Genomic DNA, 7,382 nt, shown 5'->3' on the forward strand with positions numbered 1-7,382 from the left:
GATCCGTGCTTTGTAACCACATTTTAAGTGGGGAGGGAAGGAAAAACATAGAAGGGACAAGGAGCACTGAGAGGGGTGTGCGGAGAAGCAGCTGGCTAAGAATGCAGGAGAGGGGTTTTACCGGAGGGAGGAAAGGAAGGCAAAAGTTCCCCAAGCCAGCCAGCGCTCTCTCTCCCCCCCCCCCCCAATCTGCATGTTGCCTGCGAGTCTCTAGACGCAGCATCAGCAGCACAGGAGCACGGAGAGGAGTTAGAAGGAAGGACGCTCTGCTTTCCCCTCGTAACGAAAGAGAAGAGGGTGGGCAGTAAGACCCTGAGGCAGAATGCAGGAAAGCAACAGCTTTCTCTCTTGCTGCCTGCAATCAGTTTAGCAGACGGAGAATGAAGATAAACTGGTAAAATAAGGGGGCTGGGTTAAAGCTAAAGGGAAAACCTCAAAGATCCCTCAAGAACAAGGCAGGGGTTCAGGGCTCCCAAAGCCGAGCTGCAGCCTTAGAAGGGAAAAATGGGGCTTTCGGAGGTGGTTTTTACTGCCCCGCTGCTTCCAATTTTTTTAAAGGCAAATTGCAGGAGAAGATGCAGCAGCCCGTCACTCTCTCACTCCCTCCAAGCACCCACGCTAGCGAACAAACACACAGGCAACCACACACTCACAAAGCACACACACTAGCAAAAATGCAGTCGGGCTGCAGAGTGGCCAAACCTCCTAGCAAGCACTTCCCTGGCTTCTGCTGACCGCAACGAAGACAACCCTCGAAGAAAATGTGTGATGCACTCGGGCCAGTTGGCTCCAGGGACCACACATTCGCTCCATAACATGCATAGACATTTCCCCTTACTTTTTTGCGTGTCAATACCCCTCCCCCCCCCAGAAATAAAGACACAGGAGACGTTGATTAAGTTAATTGGGCATGAAAAGGCCACAACTTTATTGATTAGAGAATTGAAGGTATTGGCCTTAGGCATTGGCACCTATCCACTACCCGGCATGGTGACCGGGATGGGTTAACACGAACCGTGGGGGGTCCTGTTGAAGTACGCCAACTAGGATCCCACGGGTGTCACCGCTCGGGGGCGTGCCGGAGGCCCTTACCTTCCCAGGTTTCGGACAAGACAACGCCCCCCGGAGTCCTTTACCGGACTACCCCTTTTCTTGGGGAAGGTGATGGCGTACCTTCCCCCCGAGCCATTTGCATAACAATTGAACCCCCAGCCAATGCCTAACCGCCACCCGAGCGGAGCTCGCCGCCAATACCTTCAAACCTGCAACCAACTCCTAATCCCTGACATAATGTCATCCAACCAAATATCGCTTCCAGCATCAGAAAGATGCACACCATCCTTTCTGTAGAGGGCCTCGTTGCTGAATTGAATGCCTGGGTGCCCTATGACGCACCCGCCCAGGGCTGCCACTCTACGTCCAACTGCCCGCTCTAAAACTTTCCTAGCCTTGTTGACCCCCACTGGGCTCGCACAATCCCGCCATGTCCTCCTCTCCAGCAACGAGGACCATAAAATAGTGATATTTGGATATGTTGCCACCAGCTCGGACAAATCGTCGAAAATGTTCCATCTCAGCTCAATGGCTTTACGGTAAGCCAGATCATTCTCACCCAACTGAATCACCAGGGCATCGGGCGGCCCCATCAACCGCAGCCCTCGCCATCACCACTGGTTTGAATTCACTCCAGCGCATCCCTCTACGCGCTATCCAAACCAGTTCCACGTTAGCAGGTAAACTCAGGTTGCTGCCCATTCCAGAACTCAAGGCACGATTCCTGGCCCAGTGAACAATACTGTGGCCCACCAACCAAATGCGCACTCTCCTGGGATCCAACTGAATCACCAGGGCATCGGGCGGCCCATCAACCGCGGCCCTCGCCATCACCACTGGTTTGATTTCACTCCAGCGCATCCCTCTACGCGCTATCCAAACCAGTTCCACGTTAGCAGGTAAACTCAAGTTTCTGCCCATTCCAGAACACAAGGCACGATTCCTGGCCCAGTGAACAATACTGTGGCCCACCAACCAAATGCGCACTCTCCTGGGATCTGCAAGGTAAATGGACAGGGGAACAGAGGTCAGGGGTAGCAGTCCTAGTCATAAATTGTTTCTGACATAAGCCTTATACGCATTAGATTTCCACCTCCCCAATTCTTTTATCCTTTCGGTGGAAAGCCCCATGTGCACCGCTGTGGTGGCCGCTCCAATACGGAAGGAATGGGCTGCAAACTTGAGTGGCGGTATACCACATGCCGACAATGCCGACCTCATCACCCTGGTGAATTGATGCCTAGTCAGGGGGGATCCATCTGCGTGCAACAGAAGTGGGCCGGGTCCTTTCGGCCTCAGGTACAAGAAACGCCGCGTATCCCTCACTGGACAGGGGCCTTTACTGTGAACTGCTGGGAGCCGAATTAGGGCCCCCTTGCCCTGCTGATCCGTCTTTGAGCTCCACACCCGGACAATGAGGTCATCTCCAGAGAGGGTCAGATCACTCATTAACACACCCCTCTGCGAGTGGGTGCCCCCTCCTTCGCAGACCACCTTGCCCACGCGTAGAGCACCAAAGAAAGATATGGAATACGCGGCCGAGAATAGGCGCGCTTCGTACTTCGACCAGCATATAGTTCTCAGTGATTTGTGTATCCGTGTCAGTAAATCATATGTAATGGGCTGCCTCCTGTCCGAGCTGCGGGGGTGCTGCCTGCGCCATCCCTCTAGCGTTTTACGCACAATGAATGCCGCACACGGGTCGGTTTCAAAGAAGGCTTTACAAAAGTATGAAATCCCTGCGGACTGGATATTAAGCGTTTTTGGGGCCCTGCCTAAGTCCTTCAGGTGCGCCAGGTAGCGGAGGACCTCCCTGGTAGTGGGGGTAGCGCGATGACTTGAGCCAGGCAAGCTCATGCGAAACCTTAAGAAATCGGCCCAAGCCTTCCCGTACGACCTCATCGTGGATGGGGCTACAGCCCCGAATACTCCCTTCATAATTTCTCGCTCCCAATCCTCCAGAGGTGCTCCGGGAAAGGCATCGATGATTGCTCCGCATCCGGCGCTAATAAGCGGAAGCGCTCCATCTGGAAACGAGATAGAGCATCCACAATGTCGTTATTAATGCCGGGCACGAATTTGGCCGAAAAAACATATATTCTGTTCCAGGCACAACAAGACAAAGGATCGTAATAGGTTTCCCACTCTGGACGACCGAGCGGACTGCCTAGAGAGAACCGCTACGACTGCTTGGTTATCGGTATTGAAACATACCCTGTGGTTGCGGAATTGGTCTGCCCACAGGTGTAAAGCCACCACAATAGGGAAGAACTCCAAAAATGTAAGGTCCCGAGTAATGGGCTGGCCATGCCAGTCTGGGGGCCATTTTTCAGCACACCACTGGCCACGAAAGTAGACCCCAAAACCCAACGACCCTGCTGCATCTGAATGAACTTGAAAGTCAGAGTTGAGCACCAAGGCATCCTGCCATAATGATATACCATTGTACTTTCCCAGAAATTGTAGCCAAATACCCAAGTCAGCCTTAACTTCCTTGGGGAGGCGTACCCGGTGCTGAGGGGCTTTAGCCCGGCTGACAGTCTAGCCAAGCGGCCGCGGAATGGGCGGCCCGGGGCAACAACCCTGCACGCAAAATTAAGGTGGCCTAGCAGGGATTGGATTTGTCTTAGGGTAACTTTCTTGAGAGGCAAAAGTTGCTGTATCAGAGCCTTGAGGGATGCTAGCTTTTCTCGCGGCAACCTGGAATTCTGGGCCACTGTGTCTAGTTCGATACCCAAATAAACCAATGAAGTGGCCGGACCCTCTGTTTTATCGGCGGCTAGGGGTACCCCTAGTTCGCCGGCTAGGGACGTGAGAGCCTCGAGCAAGGCGGAGCAGCGCGGCTTGCCACTGCCAAAATGTGCTAAAGGATTCGAATGCTGCACAAGCCACGGAGCAACCCATGGGCATAGCTTTGTCAATGAAATACGCATCCTCAAATTTGAAACCCAACCATTTGAAATCATCTGGGTGTACAGGGAGAAGGCGGAAGGCAGACTCAATATCACATTTTGCCAAAAAGGCCCCTCGGCCAAATTTACGAATCATTTTGACGGCCTGATCGAAGGAAGCGTATCTCACTGTACAAAGTTCTTGAGGAATTGAGTCATTGACCGAGCCTCCCCTTGGGTAGGAGAGGTTATGAATCATGCGGAATTCGCCCGGGGCCTTTTTTTGGTACTATGCCTAGCGGAGACACGTGAAGGCCCTCAAAGGGTGGTTCTGGAAATGGCCCTGCTACCCTACCAGCTCTGATTTCTTTATCTTTTTTCTGACTATATCGGGCCTTTCCCTGACTGATTTCTGATTCCCTGCCTCCCTAGTGCTGGGGGGGGGGGGTAGCCACCGGGATTCTGAATCCCATTGAGAACCCCTCCCACAGGTATTTCGCCGCTGTCTTATCTGGGTACTGATCCAACAACACTTTGAGGGGCTGCAAGCGGATGGGGGAAAAGGCCAAGCAAAGATTAACATTACTGGCGGTTGCTGGTTCCTTGGGCGGCAGCACCGGGGGCACCCCTGCTGCTGTTTTGGAAGTACCCCCTGCCCCCCGAAAGGGCTGTGGCTTGTTTTTAAAGCACGCGGATGCAGGGTGATTACCCCAGCACCGCTCACATTCGTGGAGATACTTACAAAAGGGGCGTGAGCAAACGCCCCTGTTGAATTCCCAACACTGGCGCCGACGCTTTGTCTCAGTCTTACCAGCCTTGGCCGCGTCCAGACTTTTCTTCTCAATGTAGGGATTTACATCCTCGCCCCAGAAGTTAGGGTCCGTAAGGACCCTCGGAATCAGAATCTGAAGAGGACGTACCTGACTCTTCCTCGGTCTCGGAATGCTTGCACCTTTTCTTCTTACCCGAGATGTGCTTCTTTTTAGCTTTCCTCTTACCCCCTAGCGTCTCACTATTAGAGGCGCTGGCTGTTGTCTGAGGCGATTGTGGATCCTCACGCTCTTCCTCAAGGCAGGAACCTGCGCTGTCCTCAGTGGAACTATGCGTAGCCTGCTGGTCCTGAAAGACACTAGGTGTACCTATCGCTCGTGAGGTGGTGCTGCTATTGCTCCCTTTTTCGTGTGCTTTAGCTTTGCCGCTGCCCTTTGCTGGCGCCTTGCCCTTTCCGGCTCCTTGAGCAGCTTTTTTAGCTAGGGCGGACCTAGCCCTGGTATTGGGGCGGCCCCCTGCTGTGGTATCGGATTGAGGACCTGCAGCTATAGCAGATGACGTACCCAACTGCCCCTGATTCGAAGGCAGAGTGTCAGGAATCACGCCCTGCGATGGCTCAGGGGCTGGCAGCGCCAAAGGCCCTGGCTTACACTTTTTATAGAATGTTTGAAAAGCCATGAAAAACTGGGCAAAGGCTTGTGGGTCACAGGGCATGGCAGCCATTAGCGCGTTACCATTGGCCGCTGAGGGTGCTAGCTGGTTGGCAGAAGTAGATGGCTGCTGATCCCCGCCGGAAGCCATAATGAACTGTGCGCGATTCTTGTTCAGTATTGCCAACACAGCACCAAGGCTTGGACTAGCAAAATTTAGGATCTGTATATTTTACTTTATTATTTTATTTTTTATTTTTATTTTATTTTATATTTTTATTTATTAATTTATTTCAGAATTACCTATTGTAGTGAAATGTAGTTCAGAATTATCTACACCGTACTGTTCAGCAATTCCACCCCCTGGTTGCACTATCACCTTGGGACGGGCTAGCTGTGACCAGAGTGCTGATAGCCACCACTGGCCCAGCTGTTGAGACACTCAGAGAAATTCAGGCAAATAGCACACAGTTTGAATGATTGCTAAAACGGTTGCCTGCGAAAGTATTAAATAAGTCCCACTTAATAAATGTAAATCACAGAAATAACTATGTGTTTTTCTTGCCTGAGCTACTCCTCCTGCCAGTCAATCTCAATATATGAGACTAAATGTGTAGATTATAGTTTGCAGTAAAACAGTAAAATGAAATATATTCCACCTTTATCTAGTAATCTGATGTTTAACTTTTCAACACCTGGTCTCCCATCCAATTTGAGACCACATCGGACCCTGCTTAGCTTTGCAAATGTGCTAGCAGTTTTATTGCTGCACCACCAGGGGGACTCTCCAATCTTGAGGGAAACAGGAGCTTAACTTCCAAGAGGTAACAAAAGCTTAGCTAGTATTTAAGCTGCTAAAGCCAATATACTATCTAGCACTACTAGGCAAATAAGCAAACCTGATAGGCACACAACCACAGAATAAAATAACTAGGAATTAAATCACAGGCTGCTGCCGAATTAAAGGAATAAAATAACTAGGAATTAAGTAATATAAGGAACAAAATAACTAGGCAAATAAGCGACCTGATAAGCACACAATTACAGGCTGCTGCCGAATTAAAGGAACACAATAACTAGGAATTAAATCACGGGCTGCTGCCGAATTAAAGGAATAAATTAACTTAGAATTAGGTAATTAAAGGAACAAAATAACTAGGCAAATAAGCAACCTGATAAGCAAACATTCATAGGCTGCCCCTAATTATCGCTCGTTAGCTGTGGGGGAAGGAGCTCGGAGCCCAGGGAAGAATTAAAGACCCAAGCCAAACCAACAAGGAAATAAAATGCCCACTTTAAAAACAAGCTGGTGGGGGGGGGGTAAACAGGGATTGGGAGCAAATACAATGTCGACAAACAGGAGGAGAAGCGAAGACTGTTCAACCTGAGCTGTTTAAAGAGCAGTCAAACCACGTGGGGAGAGGGGAGAAACAAAGGGGCGGAACGGAGACTGATTAAAATCAGCTGTTTAAGGAGCAGTCAAACCACATGGAGAGAGGAGGAGAAACAAAGGGGCAGAATGGAGACTGTTTAAAATCAGCTGTGGAGAGGGGAGAAACAAGGGGGCAGAACGGAGACCGTGTAAAATCAGCTGATTAAAGAGCATTCAAACCACGGGGAGAGAGGGGGAGAAGCGAAGGAGGAGGGATGAGGAAATTCTGAAGCACCTCTGCTGACCACAGGAACAATAAACACGCACACAAACAGCAACGCACCAGCGGAATTAACGACGAATGGCTATGCCGTCACCCCCCAGGCACCCCAAACAATTAAATTCAGCCAAAGCACCCAATTATGAAGAAAGCAGCGCAATAAAGGCAAATTAAGCAGCGCTCACTCCTAGAGGAGAAAGGAATAACGAAAGGTAAACTTCCCTGCCAGCAAGCCTCTTCCGAGATAGCTCCACGTGGTCCACCTCTCAGCTGGCCAGGAGTAAAGAGGGTGGTCCCTGGGCGTGCCTGGCCTTAAGTATGCCAAGGCCACGCCTCCCCCAGCCGGCCGATTGGCGGACGGGTGG

At 51.0% G+C, this 7,382-nt stretch overlaps 1 protein-coding gene across 1 annotated transcript in view; it reads right to left on the reverse strand.

The window, feature by feature from the left end:
• LOC309364953 (uncharacterized protein) overlaps positions 1 to 7,382 on the reverse strand; it is a 43,838-nt gene that overhangs the window by 16,572 nt on the left and 19,884 nt on the right. The gene's annotated exons all lie outside the window — the stretch shown is intronic.

Source organism: Podarcis melisellensis (genome assembly GCF_964234715.1).
Source record: "Podarcis melisellensis genome assembly, chromosome: 2".
NCBI lineage: Eukaryota > Metazoa > Chordata > Lepidosauria > Squamata > Lacertidae > Podarcis > Podarcis melisellensis.